Here is a 27,584-nt window from a genome sequence, read left to right as displayed (position 1 = left end):
AAAGACAAATGAGACACCAGGCCCAGGAGACCTGATGCAGGAGGCCAGCGGAGCCTTGCCGAGACAGCAGGTCGTAGCACACCTAACGCTGCTCGCGTGAAGTTGAGCAGTGAAACCGTAACGCTATGGGGCCCATAAAACTGCTCCCTGCTGCCTCGCTGGGATGGCGATGGTGATGAATGACACTGGCTCCGCTCTGCAAGATGCCTGGCCTTGGGAACATCGCCTGCTCCCGGATACTGATGATACCTCCCAGCAAAGAGGAGGCCCCAGGAGGCTGCAGCCAGCATCTCCTGTGGTGAGCTGCTCCCCGAGGACCAGCCGTCTGCTTACAGCGGCTTTCTTCTCCTGTGAAGTCAAGATAGTTCAGGAGGATTCATGAGTGCAACACACCCAACTTAATACCTTTAGTCTTGACCTTCGTGTCCAGAAAAGCAGGTATGAACAGACACACTCCTGAACATTAAAAACCATGTAAAAAGAAAGTAAATAAGTGACCTAGAATTGTGGAGGAAGCAAGAGAAAATGCAAGGTTTGAAGTTAATTAGCCCTTGAACTGTCAGGCCCAATTACTTCCAGCAGGCTCTGACATTTCAAAGATTAATTAGGGAGTTAGCTGTCACGTCTCACAAAGGACCACCATTACGCCAGAGAAGATCTACCTGCCTTCTGCACACCATGTCTTGAAATTTTGCAATGGGAAATTATATCCAAAAGCTAATTGGGGACCTTTGGTAAAAGCTTTCTGATTATTATATTCATTTTGAGGAATGCACTGTATTTATAAAATGAAATATATTTGAAGGAAAGGCTTAACTTGTTGTATGATGATTTTAAATACACCTGGACAAAAGGCCTTTATATTCCTCTGCTTCTTTTGCAACACTCCTGTTACATCCAGTATGGATTATACTATACTGCCGTACTCAGTATATATCAATTATTCAGCATGTGTTTGCTCCCAAACAGATCCGAGCATATTACTGTGTACGTGTCCCTGCAATCAGCCTCCCAAAATGTTTCTGAGCAGCAGAAAAGCAGCTTCCCAAATTTAAGTCAGCAGCATGCCCCTGCAGCAGTAAAAACAAGCCCCCTCTCCGGGGCTGGACTGGTGAGGGCATAGCCAGCAGAGCAGTGGGTGGGATTTTTGCATTCTTCTCCACAGTTCATGGGCCTGGTTCAGTTTTGGTGGCCCCAGTTCAAAAGACGCATTGGAAAATGGGAGAGGGTGCAGTGGATGCCTACCACGGTGCCTAATGAGTTGGAAAATCCAGTCTAAGGCCCTGCTTTCAAGGGAAAGTCACACCAGGCAATCTCCAGAAGCTTCTTCCAAACTGACATTTTCTAGGATGATATGATTTTTAACCCTTTGCTCTTCCCCAGGACAGACCAGCTCCCTGCAGAGCTGGAGGGAGAGGCGATGCGCTGAGTTTTCTGCTCCTCGGTGCAGTTCTCTGCAACAGCGAACCGGAACCGTACCCGCGAGTCTGTCCGTATCATACCATTAAAAATGTTGTTGTAAGCACCTTAGCAGGCACAAAAACCCTCCCTGCCTCAGAACAACTGAAGCGTAAAGCGCCGATGTAGTGAATTGCAGACAGGGTCCTTCAGAAAAAGTGGAACAAAAACAAAAGAAAGGAAAAGGAAATGAAATCCCTTTTTAGATACAAAATGTTTCTGGCTTACAGCCATCCAGATATTTTTAACATGTCCATCAATACAGTCTCTGTGCGCAGCAACTGACTGATCCGGGACTCTGTATTCGTGTTTCCGTCTCTCCCCCAATGACCAGAGGGTATATGAAGGAATAATTTGGTCAGAGCTGATTTTATTATCCTTTATCTTCAGGGGATACTTAGGACATGAAAGCTGAGCTGTGGTGAGGTGATACCCCTTGGGAGGGGGCTATTTCTGTGGTCTTTTTGATATCTGTTGGGAGGGGGTTTCCACAGCCACGGCAGAGCTGTGCGCGGCAGACAGCCTCCTACACAGCCACCCTCAGCCCCCGCACGGCAAGCTCCAGGGCTGCTGGTGAACATGCTGCCCAACCCTTACCACCAAGAGAGGAGTCAAGGATAAGTTATGTGATCTCATCCAGCTGAGGTAGATGCCTACAAGCCAGCGTAGCCGCTCTCCTAGCAGTGATACAACCACCTAGTCTCACATTCCTGCAGTGCCTGGAGCAGGGATGTCCAAACTTTGCGGTCCCACAAGGTATGTACCAAAAGGCTTCATGCAGCCAAGAGCTGCCAGAGATGTTCGGAGAGCTCTGCGTGTGTGTGTGTGTATGTGTGTGCGTGTGAGTGGGCACACAAGCGTGCTGGGGGATCCCCAAGCATGGGTGTCAGGAGCTCCTCCAGCTCCCTTGGGTCAGGCTGGCCTTCCTTGATCTGGCATCTGGATGGAAACAAGGTCCTTGATATTATACTATAGGAATTGGTCCTATCTGTGAATATCTTAACATACAAAGAAATAAGACAGCAGAAGCGATAGTTCTTCCCAATTTGAAGGCAGCATCCCGAGGAGGTTAAACTAGGAATCATCCTAACCATCTTCAGCCATCTCAAAATTAAGCAGCTAAGCCAAGGCAAGAACCTCTCTTTTAAAATGTTCTTTTTAGTAGGTTCTTCCAGAGAGCACTTCATCCCATCCCAAAATAGGTGGGACAATTCACCCTCCATTGGCTGTAAGGAGAACCTACACAACCACCTTCAGTGAAGCCTGGGGTATTTGTGGGGCCTGGCCCCATAGCTCAGGGAATGACCCTGACTAAGTGTTTGTCATCTCTGAGAGTTGGACCTGAACTTGTAAAAGCCTAGAAACAGGAGTGATGGATGCTCCCTTCTCACTTTCCTCTCCGACTGACCTGTTCAAGGTCACACAGAGTTGGCAACCAGACCAGGAAATAACATGCCCCAACCACAAGCCTGACTTTTGTCTCTCATGATTTTCTAATCATTTCCAAGCCTACCAGGAACAGATCAGCAGAAAAAAAAAATGCCTGAGATTCCAAATGCTTTCTAATCTTCTGTACCATCAACGCCGTAGTCATAAATATCCACTGGAGCCAACCCAAGGCTGGTTTTCCATTTCATCTTTCAAGGGTTTTTTTTCAAGTCAAGAGAAAAACTAGTTCCTCTACAGACAACAGTTAATCATTAATGGTACGTGCAAAATATAACATACTTGACCCTTTGATGCAGTAGAAGAAGCATGTAAGTGGAGATGACAGGATCTATTGTCTTACGCTTCTCCCAGATAAATCTGCCTCTCTGTGGGGAGGAATTGAAATCTTTATCACCTGAGCTTAGTAAGGATGTTGCATTTGAAAGGGAGTAATTGGTGCTTTAAGGCTGCTGGCTTGTAGCCACATCAGTAATTCTGCCTAATAAATGCAAAGTCATTGATACTTTGCTCCTTGATGTCCAGCATCTAATGGGGAAGTGCTTTGTCAGCCTTATTTTGCTGACTCACTGACTTTGCTTTCAGAGGCACAGTCAGTCTTCCCTGGGCAGTGCTTTGCTCAGGCAGGGCTTGTGCGGTGCAGGGTGAGATGCAGGAGCTGGCAGGCGAGCAGGCTGCGAGCAGCACCCAGCGTGGTCCTCTGTCACCTCACAGGCCCTCGGAGATGCTGCACAAGAGGTGTGTTGCTGGGTCCTCATGGAGCACGACCCAAGGTACCAAGTACGCTCAGCTCCTCAGGTTAGGAGGATGTAAGGATGCTTGGCATATTTCACGCCCAGCCCTTTATTTTCCAGGAATAAATGGGGCAGCATTCCTTCATTAGGTTTTGCATGAACAGAACTTTCAGAGAAAATCACATTTTATAAATTTATTTCATAAATTTACCCATCAAGCTTTTTTCAGCTCTGGGCTCACCTACACTTTAAAAAAAATATATATATATATATAGAAAAGAAGTTTTACTTGATTTCCCTGGGCAGGGCGGTGCGAATGGCGATGCCACCTGCTGGCGACAGAAAGCCCGGTCCCCTCCCTGCACAGCCTTTGCTTTCACTGTGATGATTTTTAAGCCACCCCCCGTGTGGGGGGTCCCGGGGCCCGGCTGAGCCAACGGGATGCGCGGGCGGCAGCCGAAGCGCCGCCGGCTGCGTCCCGGCTCATCCCGACGGGAATAACGAACCCTTTTGGGGAGCAGCGGTCCTTACACGTGCGGTCACAAGGCGTGAGAGGGTACGCTGTGTGGCTGGGTTTGGGGTGGAAAGGGGGAATGCTGGGCAGGAGGAGGCTCTGTCTGCTCAGACAGCTCCGTCTCCCATTTCTCCTTCCGTCACGGGCTCTCGGTGAGCCGCTAACATACGGCTTTACATCGGTAGCAGTTGAGTTTCCCATTGGTAATGGCAGGAACGCACAAGGAACGGTACAAAGAGAAACTCAGAAACAAGCCCAGAAGCAGGGACTAGAAATCATGATCCTCCTGCCGCGCTGCGTCTGCTGCCTGCTCAGCAGTGTCGTCAGGCTCCTCTCCTCCTCCCTCTTGTCTGGCTGTCTTAGCAGAGGGCAGCAATTTCAACAGCCACACAGTCCCTTCCAGGCTCTCTTACACCCCACAGGACATGTCCGAGCAGATGGGAAACACCTTTGAGATGCTCCCAAGAGCTGTAAACCCTCTTATTCCTGTGCAGCTGCGTCAGCCGTGCTGGGAAGGGAAGGTGGGCAGCACATCTGTGTCGGGGCTCCTCCTGTCCCATGGACATGATGGGCACACCTTCTCCTCTAGATCCCCAAAGACCACAGCAACCACACAAGCTACCCTCTGGCCACCAGATCATTTTGGTAGCCAGCACCGCCTACGACTTCATCTGTACCTATGTACCTTCCAGTACCTAAAGGGGGCTTACAGGAAGGATGGGGAGGGAGTCTTTATCAGGGAGTGGAGCGATAGGACAAGGGGTAATGGTTTTAAACTGAAAGAGGGGAGACTTAGATTAGAGATTAGGAAGAGATTCTTTACTCTGAGGGTGGTGAAGCACTGGAACAGGTTGCCAAGAGAAGCTGTGGATGCCCCATCCCTGGAAGTGTTCAAGGCCAGGCTGGATGAGGCTTTGAGCAGCCTGGTCTAGTGGGAGGTGTCCCTGCCCATGGCGGGGGGTTGGAACTAGCTGATCTTTAAGGTCCCTTCCAATGCAAACCATTCTATGACTCTATGATTCTATGATCTGCATCTACCTGTGCATGACTTGCCCAAACCCACACATGGATTCAGGGTCAGAGCTGGGACTGAATATACGCCCGCCTGATCTCTCTCATCTTGCCCTCAGGGGGCTTGGTTGTACCTCACTCCCAAATGCTTTGGTCAGACTATGTTGCTAAAACCAGGGGGGAGGTGGAAGAGTTGGGCTTGGGGAGGCAAATACAGTAATTCCAGAGTTAGGGAAGGTTTGACCCTATTCAGTTTGCAATGCACCTTAGCACCTACAGTCTTCCCAAAGGCTGTGTGATGCACTGTGAGCTGTAGCTGATGGCTGAGGCACACTCTGGCACAGTAAATGTGTTGCAGCTTCTTATTCAGAGCGAACAGTTCTAAAAGAAATATTAGATGTTAAAGTGCATACAGAAAACCTCCTGTAGCCAAGCTGCTGGCCCTCCAGCAAGACTAGGAACTCTCAAGAGGGTCATACAGCGGACCCCTGTCTATGGGGGATGGTGAAAAGATCCTGGGTCATTCTTCCAGACTTCTTGGAAGTGATCTTCACCTTGAAGGAGTGCTTTGGGCTGAACCCCAAAGAGGGAGTGAGAGAGGGGGGCAGCAGAGCCAGGGGAGGACATGGCCCCGTGTAGCCGGTGGCCACAGTGACAGCATGATCTCCCACTGTGTTGTAAATCACTTTCGTGTAACGGCGGAGATCTGGAGCACGAGGCACCACCACGGGACTGCACCATGGGACGGAGGGCAGGCACCCACCAAATGACTCTCACACGCTGTGCCGGGTGCCTGAACCCTCACAGCAAGGTAGTGGAGATGCTTCATGCCTGGGCAGAGACTGGCTGATCTCAAGAGGAAGCATAAAAAATGCTTTCTGGTTTAAAATATGCTCAAACAATTCCTTACTGCCCTTTCTCATGGTTATGGCTTTGATTAATGACAATGGGCTCCTGCCTGGCAGCTGGAATAGCTGCTCAAAACAGGGAGAGGGAATGTGTCTGGCAGAGACAGCTTCCTCCAGGGCAGCCGTGCCATGGCCTGGGCTCTAAGTGAAGGCAGTCATTTCAGCTTCCTGTGAGACATCGGCATCTCGGCTGTGACTTCTGCAAAGACCTGTGCTGAGGACTGGAGGGTGGTGACAGCCAGGCTACCCCACCGCAGTACATGCAGCTCTGGAGCTAGGAGGGCAGATCAGCAGCTCGGGAGACCACTATCAATATAGCTGGCTGTTAATTTTGATGGAAGGATACCCTGCATAAAGTCACAAGATAGAAAATGGGGGCAGGAGGCGGGGGGGGGGAGGGGCATAAACCGTTTAATTGCTTGCATAACTCAGCTGAGGAAGCTGCAAAGAAGAACTTGCCATTCTTGGCCGTTTGCCCCAGGTCTGCGTGCAGCCGCGGGAAAGGAGAAGTGAAAGGAAGAACCTCCCGCGTGGGTACCGGCGGGTAGCATGGCACTGCTAGAAGAAGTTGAAGCTTATGTCTGCAGTAAAGACGCCAAAAAGGTCCACAGTATGTAAAAGCCCTGAAGCAGCCCTGCCTAACTGTACACGCGACAGGAACATGTGGTGCCCAGGGGATCCGAGCTCATGGCCCAAGTTCCCTTCTAACCTGCACTCTGACCCTGGGCAAGTCCCCTCACCTCTGTGTTGGTCTGCTCAGATTTCAAAACCTCCAGGCTCTCCCCATGTATTTGACAAGGTGCCTAGGACCACTGCAGTCCCAGTAATAAACCGGTGGCAAGGTCTTTTTCAATGTCTGCCAGCCCTGAATGAGCAAGGCAACCTCGCTCTCCTTGAAATGTTTCATTTTTTTACAGCTTTTTCTGTCAAGTATCTCCTCATCACAGCAACAGAGACCTGGAAAATATGACTCTGTATTCAGGAGCTCCAGAAACATAATCCCTCAAATCCTGATGACCTACTTCATTGTGTCTTGGAGGCCAGGACATGTTTCTCTGATAGAGGAAAGTCGGTTGTTGAAAAAGGTCAGGTCTTGGTTATTATTTAGTTTCCACTAATTTAATTCCTCAATGTTTTATCAGTTACTCTCTCCTTCGTCATCTTCCCCTTAGTTTGCCTACGTGAACTTCTGAAAGCACTCTTACTCCCTTTTGATTAATGTTAGTTCCCTCTGCTTATTAGCTGCCCTCATCTCTCCCATTTTCTGAACAGTTCTGAGCTCATTTAAAAGAAAACAGAGTATTTGAATCAGTTTATAAAATATAGCTGGTGGTACTGTATAATTACTGTGGATGCAAATAAAGACTTTTACATTGCTTGTTTTAACATGTGCTCAACCCCTGTTCAGGTCTTTGACTGTGGCTGAAGAAATGATCCTGCCTCCATCACTCTGGGGCTGTACACGCACAAAAAAATGCATCAGACACTTTGTGGACTGGTGAAACATCTCTGCTGGTGCCCTGTACAAGGTGTTACCCAGCCTAACACAGGCCCTGGTGTACAACACACTGCACATGGAGGAGGCACTGTCTGTCCTGGGACCTGCAGGCTCCTTCCACCTGGGCAGAGCCTGGGGGGCTCCAGCAGGTAAGCTACCACAGCTTCAGTGGGCTCTTTCCCGGCAGAGCCCTGCCTATCTCCTCACAGGTGCTGCCTTGCTCCCTGCAGGATAGAGCAGCCCTTGAAGGCCTGAGCAAACGCCAGCACTGCCATACAGTCAGGAAAAAACCCAAATCCTGTCATGCAAACCAGGTGCAGCAAAGGGCTACCAAGATGATGAGGGGACTGGAACACCTCTCTTATGAGGAAAGGCTGAAGGATTTGGGTCTCTTCAGTCTGGAAAAAAGATGACTGAGGGGGGACCTTATCAACACTTATAAATACTTAAAGGGTGGGTGTCAGGAGGATGGGGCCAGGCTCTTTTCAGTGGTGCCCAGGGACAGGACAAGAGGTAACGGGCACAAACTTGAGCATAGGAAGTTCCACCTAAACACGAGGAGGAACTTCTTTACTTTGAGGGTGGCAGAGCACTGGCACAGGCTGCCCAGAGAGGTGGTGGAGTCTCCGTCTCTGGAGACATTCAAAACCCGCCTGGACGCGTTCCTGTGGAACCTGCTCTGTGTGACCCTGCTCTGGCAGGGGGGTTGGACTAGATGATCTCCAGAGGTCCCTTCCAACCCTACCATTCTGTGATTCTATGATTCTATGGAGGATGTGGAAACCCTGGCATGGCCAGCCTCCCTGGGACTCTTTTCTTTCTAACCCAGCAATCACTCCATGGATATCAGTGAGACTATCCCAGCTCTGAGCAACCCCTCATGAGTGGGAAGGGGAAACGAATATTTATATTCCTCCAGAGAGAAAAATTATCAGCAGAGATGGATATAGCTGAATTGACGTGGACATACCGTTCGTGCTACTGCTCACCAGGGAACAAACAGGGTCACTGCAGTCTCTTCTGACAGCTGTATCTGGGGCACCAGAAATCCTAAGGCCAGGATTTGACTTCAGGCTACCAGACCTGTTTATACCAGTTGTCAGTACAAAACCAGATCTAAACAGAGGAAAGTTAGAGGAAAGATCATGTGGGTGGGCAGGAGGCTCCTCTCCTCAGGAGGCCCCAGCCAGGGCTCCAGGCTGCCCCGGGGCATGGGATGGTCTCTGGGGGTAACCCTTGCTGCATCGCCTGCTGCTGCGTCGCCTGCTGCTGTATCTCTACCCGCTGCCTTGGCGCCTTCAGGGGCTGCACGACTCACTGGGGCTTGCCAGCTGCAACGTGCCCGGTCACTGCTTCTTCTGCGGTCTGTCCCCACTTGTTCCTCCTCATTAATGAGACCAGCATGGCTTCCAGTGTCGGCAAACTGGCCAGCCCTGGCTGTGCTACATTATTTTCACCCACAAGACTCATTTCTGTCATGAAGTAGAGATGTGATTGGGGTGCATTTCCCATGACTAATCCTTCTGGGTTTTCTCCCCTCCATGATAAGGAGATCAATTGACGTTATTGTCTGATGGACGCTGTGGGCATCACCAATGCCCAGGATCTGGTTTCAGCCAGCAGCTTATCTCGGGAATCCCTGCAGGCTGCCAACCCCAGGACAATGGCTGGTTGTCCGGTACCATAAGCAGATGTTGCTCTGCTCCACAATTCCCTCATTGGCGATATCGCGCCAGCCCCTGCCCAGCAGCAACCACCAAGTACCAGCAGCTCCAGGCTGAAGCTCACCAAAGGGTTCCCAGCCTCCACGACTGCCCTGGGGAGCTCAGGGACTTCACAGGATGTCACACTCTGATGGTGAGAGATCTTCCCTCTGCAGCCTGAGTTGTGGAGACAAGTTATAATTTTTTTTTTCTGATGCCAGCGTTTACCTTAAATAGCTTTTCCTCCTCTCCCAGGTGTTTTACAGAGGGCAGTGACAGCTCCTTTTGGCTTTTCTTTGGGTACACCACAAACTTCAAGTTTCTCCTTACAACAGTCTCCATTTCCTTGGTCAACTGGTTCATCCAGTACTGGTTGTTTGTGGGGCATTTTGCTTTCGTAACTAACAACAGTGTATGTGTAGTACTAGAGCACTGCCTGGATCTGTGCAGGCAGACAGGGAGATGCCATACAGTATCACCTTCCTTGCTTGCTTTTCTCACGCGCAGGGACTCTTGATCCCATAACTTGATCATTATCGTTGGCAAATGGGCCCCTGTGCAATCTTTCAGGGGAGGTGCTGGCAACCAGAGCTACTAACCCTGAAATATTTGTCTTTCCAGGACAAGCAAATAGATCCTTCCTCATTTCTAAAGTCTTTCCCTACATTTCTCCTAAAAATATGTGCAGATGGATTGTGTTGGCCTGATTTGCCTCCTCTTGGAAATGTACCCAGCAGCTTGTTCTACGTCTTCTCCAGGATAAACTCTGTTAAGTTATTACAATAATTTATTTTGGTATAAATATGGGCATGCTTATCTCTAGGTCTGGCGCCCTTTTCTCCCCCTACTTTAGTTCGATCTGCCTCGTATGTTGTGATCATTTGAAGAAAGTGTTGAGGCACAACTTAGGTTTCTGGCAAGTCTCTTAAATCACTGTGTCCCTGATGTCCCACAAGGAACGAGATCAGCCTTGGACTGAGGGAGGGGATCTCTGGCGCCTGCAACTGAGACTCCTGGGAGGAAGCTACGGGACCAACAAAAGCTGTTGTTAATTTTAGTGCTGGATATGGCACATCTAATGGAAACCAACTTTGACAATCTCATCTACTGAGAAGGAGGCAAAATAACCAAATAACGTCCCCCTGGTACTTCAGGGATTTTTTTTTTTTTGATTACTAGAAAAAGCCATGATTGCATGTGAGAAGTGTCTTGGTTTGAGTGGAAGAGCATCAGACAGAGATGGGAAAACCTGATTGTTTGTGAGAATTATCCCAGAACAGGCTCATGAGAAGAGAGGAAAGAGAGGTTAGAAAGAATCACTGGCTGTGATTTCTTTTCTTCTTTCTGTTTTTTGGGGTTTTTTTTCACATGAGACCTGTGTCTCATCCCCACTCGCTAAACTCAGAGGGAATTGTGCAAGACTCTCTCCATACCTTTCACAGTGGAAGCTCTTGGGAGGGTTTTATTTAGTGCCAAGTGAGTCCAGGGCCACCAGTGATCATTGGGCCTAGGGCATGGGGTCTCCTGGGGATGAAGGTGGAGCACCTTCCACCAAAACCCCTCCAGGACATGCTCAGCAGGCCAAAGAAAGCAGCTCTGCTGTCATCTTTGCAAACCAAGGTGTTTGTGGGGCTGTGGATCTGATGTCTGGGGACTCAGATTCAGTACAGTAAGGAGACAGCTTCTTACATTCAGACAAAGTATCTGTTTCAGCACATCGTGGAGGAATGTGGTTTTAGTTTTGGACTAATAGTCAAGAACTCGTTTTGGTGTAATTCTTCTGGAACAGCTGCATCTAAATTTTCACATTTGGGCAGGCCTTGCACTGCTGTAAATCTGTATCACCCCATTGAGCAGAAGAGAATAAAACTAGATTTCCACTATAAATTTAATCAGGATGAAGGCCTGGCCTGATGATGAGTGTCTTTACTCAACACACTTTAAGGGCACCGGATTTCGTGCTGAGCTCTCCCACAAAGGCCGGGCACCTTGAGCCCTCTCAACTTGAGCATCTGAAAACAGAGCAACCTCAGCTGGGATTCACCTCATGCAGCATCATCCCTCCTCCGTAAGCAATCCTGTGTCCATCCACAGACAGCACAGAAAAAGGGGCATGGGGAGACCATCGGTTTACCCACGAGACACTGATCCTGGCTGCACGAGAAACCCAGATGTTCAGCTGAGGCTGAAGTCAGCTTTCACATGGTGCAAGCTAAAGGAACCCAACCTCAAGCCCAGAAGTCATGCTTGAAAATCACGACTGTGGATCTTAACCCAGGTGCTGTGGCCACTGGAGGCTCTATGGGAAGTGTACAGACTATCGGACAACAGACATGAAACCTAAGGGAAAAAAAAAGGTGATGAAAAACTGAACATAACTGTCCTTTTGTTAGTTAAGTAGGCACCCCGATTATTCCAGCGGGGCGCTGTTGGTCTGTCAGTATTTTAATCAGAGGGTCCCACAAGCACATTGCACTTAATGTATACTAAACACCCTAGCCAGGAATGCAGGCAGCGTAGACAGGAACACTCGAAGATGAAGTGCCTCTTAATGTGTTTTCCTGTTTAAACAAAACCATGTACTCACTAAACAGAGCTAAGGAAAGAGGCAACAGCCCTTGGCAAGCGAGCCTATCTGCAGCGCGCTCTCGGCGCATGTTTACTCAGTGGGTTTGAAAAGTGTACCGAGTATATTGACATTATAATGCCGTGTTCATCGTGTGTTGTGCAAAGCAAGAGGGAGGGCTGGCGATCTGATCGCTGGCCCCAGAGTTACTCTAACCCAGGACGTTGTCGTTATTTCTTTGCAAATAGCTGGCGCTCAGAGGAACTGGATTAATTTCCAGGCAAATTTAGAATGAAATTAAGTTCTGCCACCAACCAAAGATCCAATCACAAAGCAAACCCAGGCAAATATACTCGGGGCGGGGAGACAGGATCTTGCATGACAGCTCGCAAGCCTTGCCTGGTTGTGGAGGGACATCTGGGAGAGACACTTTTGTCGATATGCAGCCCCCAAAACAGCACCTGGATGGCAGTGGAGATGCAAGGACTGAGGCAAGACACCCTCCTCCCTCCATTCCTGTGTGGAGGCAAAACCTTATCCCCAGGCTTTAAAGACCCCTCCAGCACATTCATGTCATCCTGCTTCTGGGACAAATCTAGGTAAAGGCAAGACTGCCAACCATCTGGCCATTTCCTTCCCATCATGAAGTTGACATAAAATCCTGCTATTTGAAAAAAATCACGTACGTGGCACTCTCTTTATTTTGCTTTTTGGCTACAGTGCGTGATCTCACTCTTTTCCTGAAACCATGAAGCCAAAAGTTGGAATGAAACTGAAACACTCATCTGGCCTCTGGGCAAGGGATCTGTGTGGAGGCACAGCAAAACTCAGAGGTGGCCCAGGCTCACTGAGAGGCACAGGGACCTTCTGAGCTCCAACACATTGTGACAACCTGCTTTTCTAATGAGATGAATGACTGACGACTGATGAATGACTAATGAGATGAATTTTCTAACTGATGAATGAAGATGCTTCACCTCCTCTGGTGAATGAAGATGTTTCATCTCCCCTGGATGATGTTTCGTGTTTGTTGCTGGCCAGCCCCATACGTTCATCTGGTTGGCCCCAAAATCTTCATCCTGCTTGTAAAGACTGAGGCTTTAAAACCACAGCAGTTAGACATCTTTCACAACCTTTTTGGAGCCTGATCTTCAGGACTTGGGGTTTCAAGCTTTCTTCCCCGACGTCTAGGAGAGAAAAAGAAGGCTGGAATAAAAAGTTGCAATGCTGCTGAAGCTGCAGGACTGCAGCGTCTTGGTCCTTAACAGAAGTTCCTGACACTGGAATTCAAGATGAAATAATTCAGATAGACAACATTGTATTAAAAGCACTAAATACATTTTCACTCTTATTACTCTATTACTCTCTGTGTGACTGCACTTGGGATGACAAATCCTGCCGCTTAGATAAGGAACCAGGCTCTGGAGCCAGGACCTGAATTAGGTTTTGGTGTTTTTTTCCTTTGGAGGGAACTCTGCCTGTTTGGTTTGCCTCTTCCCACATTAAAAAACAATATTCTCAAACCAGGAAAGCTCTGCTTTTCCCTCAGTTCTCTTTCAATTTCAGCTCATTTTGGCTCAACGCCTCTTTATTCCGTCCAACATATTACCCACAATTCAAAGAACAGAAAAAGAGAAATCCATTCAATTAAAAAATGACATGAAATAAAAAGCGCTTTGGAGGGCAGATGTCAGAGCTGGGCAGCATTCTCACCCTCTGGTTCTTAGGACTTTCTTAACCTTAAGGATTATTAACAGAAAATTCATTTCCTGTTCTTACATAGATTTCATCTGCCATTTGTGGAGGGTTGGTTTGGTTTTTTTTCTGTTCTGGAAAACGTTTTCTCTTGTCTGTGTACACTGAGAAAATTCCCATTATATCTCTTGAGAAGAAGTAGCATCTCTATTAAAAGATAAGCCGTGGTGTTTATGGAGTCCCCACCATGCACCAGGGTGGAGGGACCCCTTCTCTGGATGCTGCTCTCCATCCAGCAAGAGGACACCCCGCCTGCTCTGGAGCACATCATTTTTGCTAAACCTGGTAAAACATCTATATGAGGGATCAGTATGCGTATGGGCATTTCTCCAAAGCTGTCTCCTTCGGCACAGAGCAAATTAAATTCAGTGTCAGCCCCAGGTCTGCTTCCCTCAGGGCCCTTTGAAAACCCCAGCTTTTATGTCATGCCTCAGACTTGCAGCGGTTTACTGTAAAACTTAACAAGCTTAATTTGGTTGCTTTTCTTTCTTTTTTTCCCAGACTTAATTTGTCTCAGAGCACACAGTCTTCACCGTATCCCAGAAGGGTCTGTTTTGTGCAAGAATGTGGCAATATAATATATACACACACAACCCCCTTAAGTTGTTCTTTTGTAAGGTGTCCTAAAAATCGTGCATGTTTAGCAAAGGGAGGTAGGGAAACTTTCATCATGAGTTGGCCTGGTAGGGATTTCAGTGTGATTTGAGCAGGGGTTAGGGGATAATAAAAGTTTAAGTGTGGGGTCATGGTTTTGGTGGCATTAGGGTAACCATTGAGAGGTGGAGGAAGAAGAACCTGCACATCTCCAGACAAAAAGGTGAGCATCATCTGGTGAGAAAAGGGGGGACACATGAGTGTAAACCCTGGGCACCGGTGTGGCCACTGCGGCAGAGGTGGGAGCGGGAAGGGGCTCGGGGACCAGCATTGCCTCACACTGAGCTTGTGGCTCGATTTGTAACCTGGTGTGCGAGAAGCTTATGAATTCCAGGGAGGCCCTGTCTGAAATGTCATCACAGGCAATTTCTCTAATTAGGGGAAGTTCATTTAAACACAGAGATGTGCCAGAGCTAATCTCTGTGTCCGGTTACCAGTCTGCCCGGGAAATGCCGGTGTCTCTGGGCTTGAACGCTGATGCAAACTGAGCAGCCATCTGTCGTGAGTCCACACCGGCCAGACACGGAGGGTCCAAGAGGAGGGGAGAAGGCGCGAGGAGCAGGGTAACGCTTTCCCCTCCTTTGCCTCCGAGCACACAGATACTGATACAGAAACACCCACTCACTTCCCCAGACGAATGAAAATATAAGCAGGGCTGAGCTGTTTTCCTGGCTCTAAAGCGCCATCGAAACGAGGGAAATGCAGGGCTGCAGCATCGCTCCAGCTCCTCGCGCGGGAGGAGGATGTGGGGGAATGGAAGCAGCCTCCCGTGTAGTGGGAGAGGGGGAGGAGGGCTGGGGCCGAAGGGAGAGGTGGATAGCCTCGCCACTGATGGCTTTTTCCAGCTGAAACACCTGACCTCTGATGGAAATACTGAATTGTTTTGGGATGTCGAGAAGAACGCTGGTTAGTAATGGAAGCAAGGAGCTCAGGTGAGGGGCTGATGAAAAAGAACCTTTAATTTCAGACAGCTGAAAGGCCTCCCGGAGAAAGCCCAAGATGCAGTACAGAGGAAGCCAGAAACAATTACGGAGACAGGGGCTGAAGATAAAGGCGTGAGATACCACCAGCTCTCCGATGTCGCAGCCACAGAACTTTCCCCTCTCAGAGATCAATAAAAAAGATGCAGAGAAAAAGAAAAGAAGAAAGGAAAAAACCCACGTTCCCTGGTGAATACTCCCTGAAGCGTCAGCTCTTGGTTGTATTAGCTGATATCAGCCCTCTCCAAATTTGCTTCCTTTCCATTCAGTTCCCATCAGTAACTATTGACCCAAGCTTAATTTTCTGTTATTTCTTCTTGGTTTTATTGCAATAGTGTGAGGCGGCAGGATTGCCACTGTGCTGTGTGCCGAGGGGCAGCCCGTGAGCAGAGGACATGGGGGACTGCAGCAACAAAGACGCTGAGTGCCCCCATTTCACAGACACAGACCGTGATTTGTGTGCAGACAAAAAGCTTGGGAAAGGACAAGAAGCTGACACCACGCTTCCCCACAACAGCCCTCTTGCAATTTTGCTTCCCCAGCCAGGGCAAACCTTTATTTTCTCTCTTCTCCCACATCGGCATTGTTTCTAGTAGGAGTCTTTAAATCCTTTGAAGCTTTTAAAAGCCTTTGCACTTCAACTTTGGATTTGAGATCTATGTAAGTATGTATATATATAAGTAGGTGTGGGTGTAGGCAGGTACCTTAAGGAACTCCTAAACTAAAAAGCCCATCAAGGTTACGTGCTGGGTAAGCACTTCCATCCATCGCCTGGCCTGCAAGGTCCCTCCATGGGGCTGATCCTGTGCCCAGCATGGCAATGCACAGTTCCTTGTGCAGGCTGCCAGCCCCTCGGGCTCAGCCCAGGACTGATAGCACATTTCCATGTGCCTTGCAGCTACAGCAGGGTTATTTCAGAGACGCTGGTGTCCTCTTGATGCTTGGGGGCAAAAAAATAGCAACCACAGGGTCACAAGTCTGTATGGGTAAAGCAAGCCCCAGCTCGGGGCCAGAGAGACCATGACAGACCTCTGCATGACCTGGAGTAGCCCGTTGCAGCAGGAAGGTGCAACATCCACCACGTCACAATCCACCAGCTCTGGGACTCTTCCACACCTCACCCCCAGGCATCATGTGTCCTGCCCTGCTGCAGCTAGTCTAAGGGAAGCCCTCACCCAAAAAGTGCTGGCCATACACTGCAGGCACAGACATCCTGTGTGGCTTCACCAAGGGCATATCACACCTGACTAATCTAGTGGCCTTCTATGATGGATTCACTGCATCAGTGGTCAAGGGAAGAGCTACTGATGCCATCTACCTGGGCTTCTGTAAGGCCTTTGACAACATTCTTGCTGCTAAATTGGAGAGATATGGGTTTCATGGATGGACTGTTAGATGGATAACAAATTGGATGCATGGCCACATCCAAAGGGTTATAGTCAAGGTCTGAATGTCCAAATGGAAACCAGTAACAAGTGGTGTCCCTCAAAGGCCTGTACTGGGAAATAGGCAGTGGGATCAAGTGCACCCTCAGCAAGTTTGCAGATGACACCAAGCTGAGTGCTGCAGTTGATACTCTAGAAGGAAGAGATGCCATCCAGAGGGACTGGGACAAGCTCAAGGAGTGGACCCGTGTGAACCTCATGAAGTTCAACAAGATCAAGTGCAAGGGCCTGCACTTGGGTCAGGGCAATACCCAGTACAGGATGTGGAATGAAGGGGCTGAGAGCAGCTCTGAGAAGGACTTGGGGGTGTTGGTTGATGAGAAGCTCAACACGACCCAGCAATGTACACTTGCAGCCCAGAAGGCTGACCGTGTGTGGCCAGCAGGTCAAGGGAGGTGATTCTGCCCCTCTACTCTGCTCTGGTGAGACCCCACCTGGAGTACTGTGTCCAGCTCTGGAGCCCTCAGCACAAGAAGGACATGGACCTGTTGGATTGGGCCCAGAGGAGGGCCACACAAGTAATCCGAGGGCTGGAGCACCTCTCCTGTGAGGACAGGCTGAGAGAGCTGGGGTTGTTCAGCCTGGAGAAGAGAAGGCTCCAGGGACACCTTATTGCAGCCTTTCAGTAGTTAAAGCGGCCTTAGAAGAAAGACAGAGAGAGAATTTTTACCAGGGCCTGTAGCGACTGGACAAGGGGCAACAGTTTTAAACTGAAGTAGAGTAGGTTTACATTGGACAGGAGGAAGAAATTCTTTACGATGAGGGTGGTGAGACACTGGGACAGCGCTGCTCTGGCCCCTACGGCTTCAGAAAGTGGCTCCTGCTTTTAGCTTTATTAGGGGGATTTTGCTAATTTTATGGGCTGTCAGGACTGATGTTTCTCTGACCATTTGTCAGAAGTGCCACAGTAAAAATAGTACCATTAAAAATGGATCATGCACGTGATTTGAAACTTGAAGCCATTACGTGGGCTGCCTCTAAAATTCATACCTTAATATTGTGAGATGGGTTTATAAAGGAGCTTCTTTTTAGACTCCCATTTTCATCTCTTCCTGCAGCCAGAGCTGAATGATTACAAGTACCTTTCTGTCAGGCTCTTTGTTTACACCCTCTCTCACTCATCCCTAAAAATCACCAAGTGAGTTTTCCAGTGTCCCATTAGTCACCTAAGAATACAATTCAGACTGAAATTCATTATTTTCAGCATAAGGAAGATCTGTGGCACATGGCAAATAAAGCTTGATTAAAAATCCTTTATTTACCAAGAAACATTTCATTCCCCTAATAAAATTTATTAAGAATCTTTAACCATCCCCCAAAAAATGCTTTCTATCAGCTGGGCACGCTCAGGTCACACATGCTCAGGTCACACACACGTGCACAAAGTGAATGGCAGCGGGCCAGCGTCTATGCGCTCACAACTTTCCAAAGGCTCTGCATACACACCCAGCAAAAATCTGAGGTTTTTATTCCCAAAGACGTGCTCACCAGTACACATCATGCTTCCAGGCCCTCCGGAGAGGGAGGACCGTCCGTCAGCTCCCTTGGCGAGCAGGGAAAGCCAGGCAGCGAGAGCCCTGCACCGATGCCCGGCTCCCGCCTTGGGCTGCACTCACCTCGAAAGCCCTGTGACTGCTTCAGCGCCTGCGTTTGACTATTCTTACATTTGACTGTTTCTAAATTATTAACGTGCCTAGCACCCGGTGCCGTGGCTTTGTCTGAAGCCATGTCCTTTGATCTCCATTGCCTTTGAAACCCCGCCTGGATGCGCAGGCAAGCCACGCTGCTTTTCCTGCAAACCACCACCCCGCAGGGTGATCTTTCTCGCCCTGAAACCGGTGCAAAAGGTCCCATATATCCTGCGAAACTCAGGGCACAAGCTGATGCGTTGTTTTAATATTTGGGTTTGTTTTTTTTTTTTTAAGAGCGTGGCTGGCTGCCTGTGTCTCACAAGGTGTGGAGCGTCTGGAGTCACCAGCAGCAGGTGAGAGCATCAGCACGCCCTCAGAGGCCCAGAGAATCTCACAGGATTAGATCCATCTGTTACTGACGTAGGTTTATACCTTTCGAGGGCCACGCAAGAGCATTGTCACTGCAGACATTTCAGGGTATTGCAAAAATGACCACGCTGTGCCAGATCAGCAGCCGGGTTGCCCAAAAAGCTCTCTGGGAAGAAATGCCTCCTACCAGAGGAGTGTCAGAAAAAGGATGTGCCAGAGCAATCTTACCCATGGTGTGTACTTGAACCCTCCAACCCAAAGCCATTTCAAGGTATTATGAGGCTGGAGTTTGAAGCTAGGCTTTGGCATGCGGGATGGACTGATCATTACTCCCCACCTTGACCTTAAATTCTGCAACGTGTCAAAGAACAACACACAGGAGCAGGAAAGCGTCAGCTATGACTCTTAGCAAATGAAGTGGACCGTCTGATTACCTGTTGATGAGCAATTTAGCTCGAGCTCAATTATACGCTCTGGAAATCTGGCTCTCAGGGAGGTAATTACCCGAATTTCCGCCCTCTGATGAGGCCCCACCTCCCCAGCACCCTGGGCATACGTGACATGGGTGCGAGCCCTGGTGCCCACGAGCATCCCACCAGCTGGAGACATCAGGCTGGCTGGCGCAGTGGGCTGCCGCAATTAGAGTCCTGACCACTACTCAGGGAGGAAGACAGCCCTGGCTTTAAAGTGCAAGGAGGAACCATGCTGCTCATCATCTTACTCCATGGCACTTTTGAAACACCAGTTAATAAGGGCTATCTTAAGAATGCTTTTAATTCAGAAAAAAAACCCTAGTTTTAAGCCATGGGCTGAAGTTCAAGGATGATGCTGTTTGATTTGAGGGGAAGCCAGGAGATGGCCAGGCAACCAACACCCCCCTGACACTAACACGAGCTGGCTGGGCCCCCGAGCTATCACAATTATATTTACTGGAGACTTTATCTTTCATGTCCGGTTTATATTTAGGCCTGGTTGTGCAAGGCTTTCCCATGCTGCCGGGCATGTAACTCATTTCCTCTGACATTAATGGCAGCACTCGCAGGAGGGAGGACTCCCCAAGGTGAGCAGAGGGTGGCTTCTGGGCTTGTGGGAGAAACAGCAAAGTTTTCAGAAAGGCAAAAAGCTTCCTCTGCTTGGATGTTTTGGCTGGGGCTCACATTGCAACAACCGCCAGGTTTGGTCAGGTGCTCCATTTTGGGAGGACAACCAAAGGGGGAGGTAATTCTGGCTGTGGCAGGAAACCTCGGTTCTTTAAACTCTTAACACTTCAACATTTTCTTAAACGCTTCTGTTATGGTCTTTGGTAACATGTTTGAACAGTTGTTTCTTTGCTGTACAATTATTTGTGCCCTGATGTTGCTCTTTCAAAGCAAAAGGAGCAGGCATGTTATAAACACAACTGCAGCAAGAGTAACTCTAGCAAGATTGCTTAAAAATCAGCAGCGCTGGGCAATGCACCATGAGCCAAGCAGCTGGTATTTCTGAAGGTGAATGAGGTCTTATATTGCTTTTATCTAGAGGAGGAAATCAAATTTATGTACTTAAATATCACATCATACCACGCTGTAAAGTCCAAACAGTATTTATTGTGAAATATCTGGCAGAGCTTTGTGAACACAAAGATGGATCATTAATTAGGAAAGAATATTTCTGCTGTTACGAGTTCACGTATTTTGGGGGTGGAGAGATGGCGCTTAGCAAAACCGGGGTCTGATCCCACTTCCACCTTGTGTCACCAGCAGCAGTACAAGGTCCCAGCTGAACAGAAGCTGCCTCTGGCTTCTGTCCATCACCCACGCTGGGGCAGGTCTGTTCCCTCAGCGTTACCCTGGTCCGTCAGCACACACATGGCTATTTGCAGCATCAACATCTGAAACCACCGCTTGACAGCCAAGATTTCCCAGTCCAGCTCCTCAGGTCTAGCTCTGCAGTTGCCTTTACTTACTGCAAAAAGAAAGAAAGGGTAGGGAAAAGAGGATGATCAGTCAGATTTACGTGTCCTAGATTTCTATGGCAACCGTACGCGGTTCAGCAATAACACTGGTACATCCAGGCACCCTCTTAACAGCATCCACCTCAAACCAGCACCCTGCAAATAGTGCTGGGAATCTGTCTGGCCGCCCCGAGAGTGAGGCACGGGAATTAGAGGGCGAGCACAGAACCTCCCCCCAAGGCATTTCAATGCCTTTACCAGAGGGCAGTCAGGCACGAGTCACGATGTGCAGCGCACAGCACATGACAGCCAGGCAGCCACATTCCCCCATTAGGTGAATGAGCACATGTGGTCAGAAGGCTTTCAAGTGACCTAGCGAGCAGCACCGGGGAGCGTGCACCAGCTTTGGGGCGATGCGAGGGATCCATCGAGGAAGGGAAGGTGGCGATATGAGGTGCGCGCTTTGCTGTATTCATGCTTTCCTGTAACCAAGCAGGTATCAAAATGTGCCTGACTTTCCCTGGCTCCCTCTCCACAGTTTTGGTCCAGGCTGTGATGGGAGAGAAGTTTGCATGGGCAACCAGCCGTCAGCAAGAAGCCACGTCAGCGGGCTTCAGTTTGCTGTAGCTTGAGGAAGAATCAAAGGACAAAGAAGGGCATGTGTTTGTGAACTGTCTGGTCGTGATATCCACCAACCGCTTGTAAACGCTCTGTCCCCCCCAGCCAGCACAAGCCATGGCTACTCCAGCCCAGCCAGGTTTCTAGCAGTGTCAGAGCAGTGAAGGTGATGGCAATGGAGTAGTTTGAAGCAAGAGGAGGGAGTCCTTAAAGGGCTTTTAGCTCCCAAAATACGGGGTTAAGCATGGGGGGTCGGTCTCCAAGAAACTCCTGTTCCCAGCAGCACCATGTCTCCCTGGGCAGGAGATGACCCCTATCTCCTCCCACGTCTGTCTTTCTCAAGATGCTGGGGGTCCCAGGACAGACTCCGCTGTGTGCCGTGAACGTGTCTATGTGGCAGCCCTACCACCACCAGCTGGCCACAGTGTCATACGTGGGCCAAAAGCCTCGTTGGTAAAATATGTTCGGGGCACAGATTAAAACTAAGAGACAGCACAAGAAGGAGAGAGGTTTTTGCAGGGAGGAGTTGTTGGGAAGACCGATGCAGTCCAAGACTTTGTGCCATAAGCACTGGTAGGCAGTGATGGGAATGCAAAGAGCTCGGGAGTCAGGTGGAGGTTTCCTGCGTGTACTGAGATGTTTTGGGATTTGAAGAGCCTGCAGAACTGGAGGCTGACCCTGCTTTCTGTGGGTTGGTCATTCTTTGAGGGGCAGGAAGGGAACGGAAGGCACATAAGCTTCGCCACCTCCCAGGCTGGGACCTCTGGTGCTCCGCGGGCAGCAGCCTGGACTTTGGGGTAAAAGCATATGGGTCTAACACTGCCCATCCTGGTGGCTGGACTAGTTTTTGTCCACTTAAGCCTTAGGAGATCCTCAACTTGAATGGGAACTAAACTTGTTTAATACCTCCAGTGAATATTCATCCATACCTTTCACTGAGGCTGAATATCTTTACTAGATTACATCCCCTTCCTTCTTTCTCAAGTCATCCTCTTAGTCTTATTCTAAGCAAATACAGATTTTAGGCTTCTTGAGAAGTCAAATATTTAAGGAACTCTATCAGTGATGGCATTTTCCCTCCAAACTCTGTGACTCACACATCATTGCTTATTTAGAGCTCTGCTAAGGGGAGGGTGAGGGCTGGCCACCCGTGGGGCCACGTCAGCAAGAGCACACCGAGGGAAATGATAATTCCCCTCTACTTGGTACCCATGAGACTGCGCCTGGCGTGCTGTGTCCAGTCTTGGGCTCCCCAGTATAAGACAGACATGGACATACTGGGAGGACTGAGTCTGGGGGGTGGTCCTAAATCTGTCTACTGGGGGACCTAGTGCTGTCATCCATTGCTTAAAGGGGGTTACAAGGAAGACAGAGGCAGGCTCTTCCTAGAGGTGCGCACTGAAATGACCAGGGCAATGGTCACAAGTTGCAACAAGAGAAATTATGGTTTGATATAAGGGAAATATTTCACCACAAGGCTGGTCAAACACTGGCACAGGTTGCCCAGAGAGGAGGTGGCATCTCCATGCCTGGACAAACTCATAACTGAAGGCCTGAGGACCTGATCTAGCTTTGGAGCTGCTCCTGCCTTGGGTTCCTTCCCACTGAAATAATTCTGTGACTCTGCAATTCTATTATTCACATAAAAAATTAAGAGAAAAGTAAAAAGAATCTGTTGTTCCTGTTTAAATTCTGATGGCAATAAAAAATAAAGTGTCAGTCTTGAGCGGAGCTCTGAAATGATTCAGTTTGATGAGTCTGCAGCTGGTTGTGCCGGAGAATAACACAAACTGCAAAACATAGCTAAACATTGTTTATTCTAAACCTAACACAAGATTTTGCCTTTTTTTTTTTTTTCCTAATGAGTTTTCACACAGGACGCTTCTGCCCCCCAGCTAGTCATACATATATCAAACATGGGTTTTTCTTTGCTGTGTGACAGCAGAGAGTCGGAGGTACCTGGTTTAAGGCTGGTAATTCTTGCTCATTATGGCAGGGTGGCCATTTTATTTGCTTCTTCCCTGAAACTGAAATAAAGCCTTCTTTTGATATTCACACTTGATCTTGGGTATTCTCAAGAACCATAGCCTTATCACTACAAGCCTATGTGCAGATAAAAGGCCCCGGCACCCACCCTCTGTGAGGTCCTTCTGCCGATCGAGCCGAGGGCACTGCCCCCTGCAAAGAAGCTGTTTTATTCCCACTGCTTTGCTACAAACTCCCCTTGTGCTTTTGCATGCCCCGGGTCCTCGGGCCGCCTTTGCAGGGTGGAAACTCCACTCACAGCAGCCTTTATACTCCTTTTCTTTCTTGAAATCCCCCAGGGATGTGATTCAGATTCAAGTCTCCCTCTCTCCCAAAATGTTATTGACCCCTAATTTCCCCAGGAGGTAGTGTTTCTGGCTGCTGTCATCTCTTTGGAAACAGAAGGGTTTCTCAAGCGGAGCATCTCACAGGATGCTCTCCCTCAAGGTGGGCAATGACAGCCTGCAGCTACATCATCATGAAATTCAGCAAAATCACCCGGGTGGGCATGTCTGACATAGGTTAGACATGGGCACATACATGGGTGTGTTTCTGTCAAACTATCCAAGGAGGTGTCACAGGGGTTGCACCAGCTGCAGGAGAACAGACGGTCCCTAATGTCACACAGAGGTCACCCGTGCGCTTTCAAAAAACAGGTTCCCACCAGCAGAACGTGTTTATCCTAGGTAAGCTTTTTGTATCAGGGGGCTATGGCATTTCTGGTGCGTTGGAAGAAGTCCCAGAGCTCCACTCAGCCTCCTGCCAAGTGTGAACCCAGGAAGTTCTTTCTGTCTCACCAATCGATCTCCTAACATCACGTGCCCTGGCAGCCACACTGAAGATGCAGACACAGGCATGGTGTGAATGCCTTCGTCTCGCTTGTTCCTTGTGAATGAGGCAGACCTGGGAGCAATCAGCTGTTTGAGGTGGTGAGGAGACTGGGGTGACTGAACCCCAGCCTCATCTCCCAACATATCCCACAACGTGGATCCCTACATCTCATTGCAGACAATGAGATGGCATGGTGAGCTTGGCTGCCTCGTGCCACAGGCGCTTTGCACAAAGCCTCCGGGATGGTGATCATGGCCAAATAGCCCAGAGACCACCTGAGGAAGCAGCTCAGATACACTTCTTTTGGCTCCTGCAGCTCTTGTGAAAGCCTGAACAACTCTCGTGATGGTTCCTCTTGGCTGGTCTCCGCTGCCAGGAGCTTTCCCCTGCTTCTCCAAAGCAGTGCTCAGCTTCTGTAAACTCCCTTGTGATTTCAGGCACCAAACCTCCTGAAGAAGGGTAGCAGAGAGAGCTAAAGAGGAGCCTGGAAGTCTCTTCTGCGTGACACTGGAGAGCCAAAACAGTGGGTTTAGGGCCAGAGTGTAAAAGGGGGTAACTCACAGCTGCCAGGATGAATCTCCCGTGGGTTGCCTGAAAGTAATCCTGTAGGTATGGCACTTCTCTGTCACAGGAAAGGAGTCACTCTCTTGTGCACAACAGTCAACGGTGATGTGAGATTAGAAAGGAAGAGAGCTATCACGGTGACAAGCTGTGTTCATATGACATACTGTAGCACAGATCCAGATAAGGATGCTGTCTCAACAAGGCAAAAATAGCATTGTGGTTGCCTGGACAGGTCAGAGGATGATCACGAATTTGGATGGGGTAGTTTTAAGAGCAATTAAAGAGGTATCTCTGCAATGCCTGTGCCCTGTTCCTGTGCCGTACAGGTGGTGCTTGCTCCCATAGCTGGTCACAGAGCATCCCCATGGAGCTCAGGGACAGGGTGTTAGGAGGAACATCACCATGGTCCATGAACCGCTGTCCCATGCCGGGCAGGGTGCTCTGCAAGGGATGTTGGAGCACCAGGGACCTGCCAAGGGGACACCTACCCAAGGAATGGGTCAGACAACAGCATGTGTTGAAATGGTTGCGGCAGCTCGGGCAGAGCAGGCACCCCGTGAATCACTTTGGGGCGGGGAGAAAAGGGCTTCTGCTCCTCACCTAGCAGCTCTCGCTGGGCACGGGTGGGTGGGAGGCACTCAGGACACTGCTGCCTCCAGCTCCGAGGCCCTGGCAGCTCCTCCATGCCAGCATCTCATTGCAAAGGGGTCATCTCAGAGGTGACCTGATCCTGGGCTCTTTGGACTGGTGGGGGTTTGCCTCCAGCCTCTGTGCTGAGGGGGATGTGCCGTGAGAAGGAGACCATTCCTACACACTGCTTTTCTTTCTCTTTTACTATTTTTACCCCTGTCAAATCAAGAACAAAGCCAGCACCAAGGGAACGCAACCCACATCTCTCCGAAGTGATGCACCAGGGAGAAACCCGAGAGGGATCCACACATCACATGGGATATATATAGAGACACTCAATCCCAGGAGGTTTCTCTACAGAGGGCTGGCAGCCCCCAGGACAAGGTGACCATCTCTGCTGGTCCTGCTCTGGCCAGCCATAGCCTGGTCTGCTGGCACCAGGGAGGTGGTGCCAGGAGACCTGGTTTCACAAGGCGCGAGATGTGCCTTTGCTCCAGGCTCAGCCCTGCCGCCACCAGGCCTTCACCCACATCCTCTGGGATGCCGCGTTCCTTATAATCAAGAGGCTGGAGCAAGCCCTCAGCCCTGGGTCTCACTTATGTCTTACAGGGGGGCTACTGAGCCCAGATGGCCGGCTGCTCTCCAAAATCCTATTGCACAGAAAAGCCACTCAGCCCATCTGCCTGGGATGTTTGAGCACTGCCTCAGCATCTTAGGAGACTTTATTGATCATTAGGCGGGTAATGAGGAGTGAATCTGCCCACCTTTCCCCCCCCCCCCACCTACCTTGCACACAATATGCTCAGGGAACCAATGTTGTATTTCCATTTTTACCTGATTGTCGCAGACACGTACACCGTGCGATTATGGCACACAGGAATACGGCAATAAGAAGTATATATAGCAAACCTGCCATCTACTTTTTTTAACTGCAGAGTTGTCTTTTAAGCTGGGTATTACACGGCTTACTCACCACCTTATTTTAAAAGGTAAAGAGAGTGGAAGAGCCCAAATGACTCATCTACCCGGCCAGCAGAATCCTGTGCCACCACCGCTCCTCCCTCCTTGGCTCCAGCTGCTGGCTCTGGGTCCCCTCGGGCACGGGGCTGCTAAGGGTCCCTCTGCCAGGGACATTTGACCTCACCAAAACACCAGCGTGTAAGGAAAAATCCCAAGTGCCACCAGAGATGGAGTGCACATGAGAGTGTTTGTGTGAGTGCAGGCACACGTGTACAATGACCAGGGACGTGTTTATGTGGCAAAACTAGGCAACGACCTGGGTATCCAGCTCTCGTCCAGAGACCAGCTTCCCAAGCACATGGCTTTGACAGAATCAGTCGCTCACCGCTCAGCAAAAGGCAGAGACTGGGAAGAAGGCAATCCCCTACGGGTCCAGAGCAGGGTCATGGAGATGATGAGAGGGCTGGAGCACCTCTGCTGTGAGGACAGGCTGAGAGAGTTGGGGCTGTTCAGCCTGGAGAAGAGAAGGCTCCAGAGAGACCCTATAGCAACCTAAAGGGCCTACAGGAAAGGTGGGGAGGGACTCTTTATCAGGGAGTGTAATTATAGGACGAGGGGTAACGGTTTTAAACTGAAAGAGGGGAGATTTAGATTAAATATTAGGAAGAAATTCTTTCCTGTGAGGGTGGTGAGACACTGGAACAGGTTGCCCAGGGAAGCTGTGGATGCTCCATCCCTGGAAGTGTTCAAGGCCAGGCTGGATGGGGCTTTGAGCAGCCTGGTCTAGTGGGAGGTGTCCCTGCCCATGGCAGGGGGTTGGAACTGGATGATCTTTAAGGTCCCTTCCAACCCGAACTATTCTATCATCCTATGATTCTATCTGCAGGGCCACACCTGCCCTTGTCCCCGTACCCTAAAGCAATGCTGGGGCGAGGGGCTTGCCTGGGCTCACATGGGAGCCAGCAGCAGGAACAATCCAGATTTACAGAGTCCAGCGTGGTGCTTTGCCCTAGGAAGAGTTTAAGCTGAGGTCTTCCTTTCCCAGCTCTCATACACAGATCAAAGGGCAGGATACCATGCAGGCTTCTTTGGATCAAAGATGCTTTTAAACGGAGAGAAGCATCTATTTCTGACCCCTTCCCTCCCCGCTCCAAGATGAAGGATCACGCCGGGCTGGGAAGGCGGCTTCCCCCGGAGGGAGTTTTCACCACATGACATGTGTCTGCGGGCATGGTAGGAACAAGTGATAGCATCAGCTGAGATAAGAGGAGAGAAGCCGTTATCCTGGCAGCCCTGGAGGTCAGGAGAAGAGGCGGCTGAGAAAACCCCAGCTCTGAGGGCCCAAAGTACC

Source organism: Larus michahellis, chromosome 1, assembly GCF_964199755.1.
Source record: "Larus michahellis chromosome 1, bLarMic1.1, whole genome shotgun sequence".
Lineage (NCBI taxonomy): Eukaryota > Metazoa > Chordata > Aves > Charadriiformes > Laridae > Larus > Larus michahellis.
The sequence above is the reverse complement of the archived record's forward strand: the minus strand, read 5'-3'. Positions refer to the sequence as shown.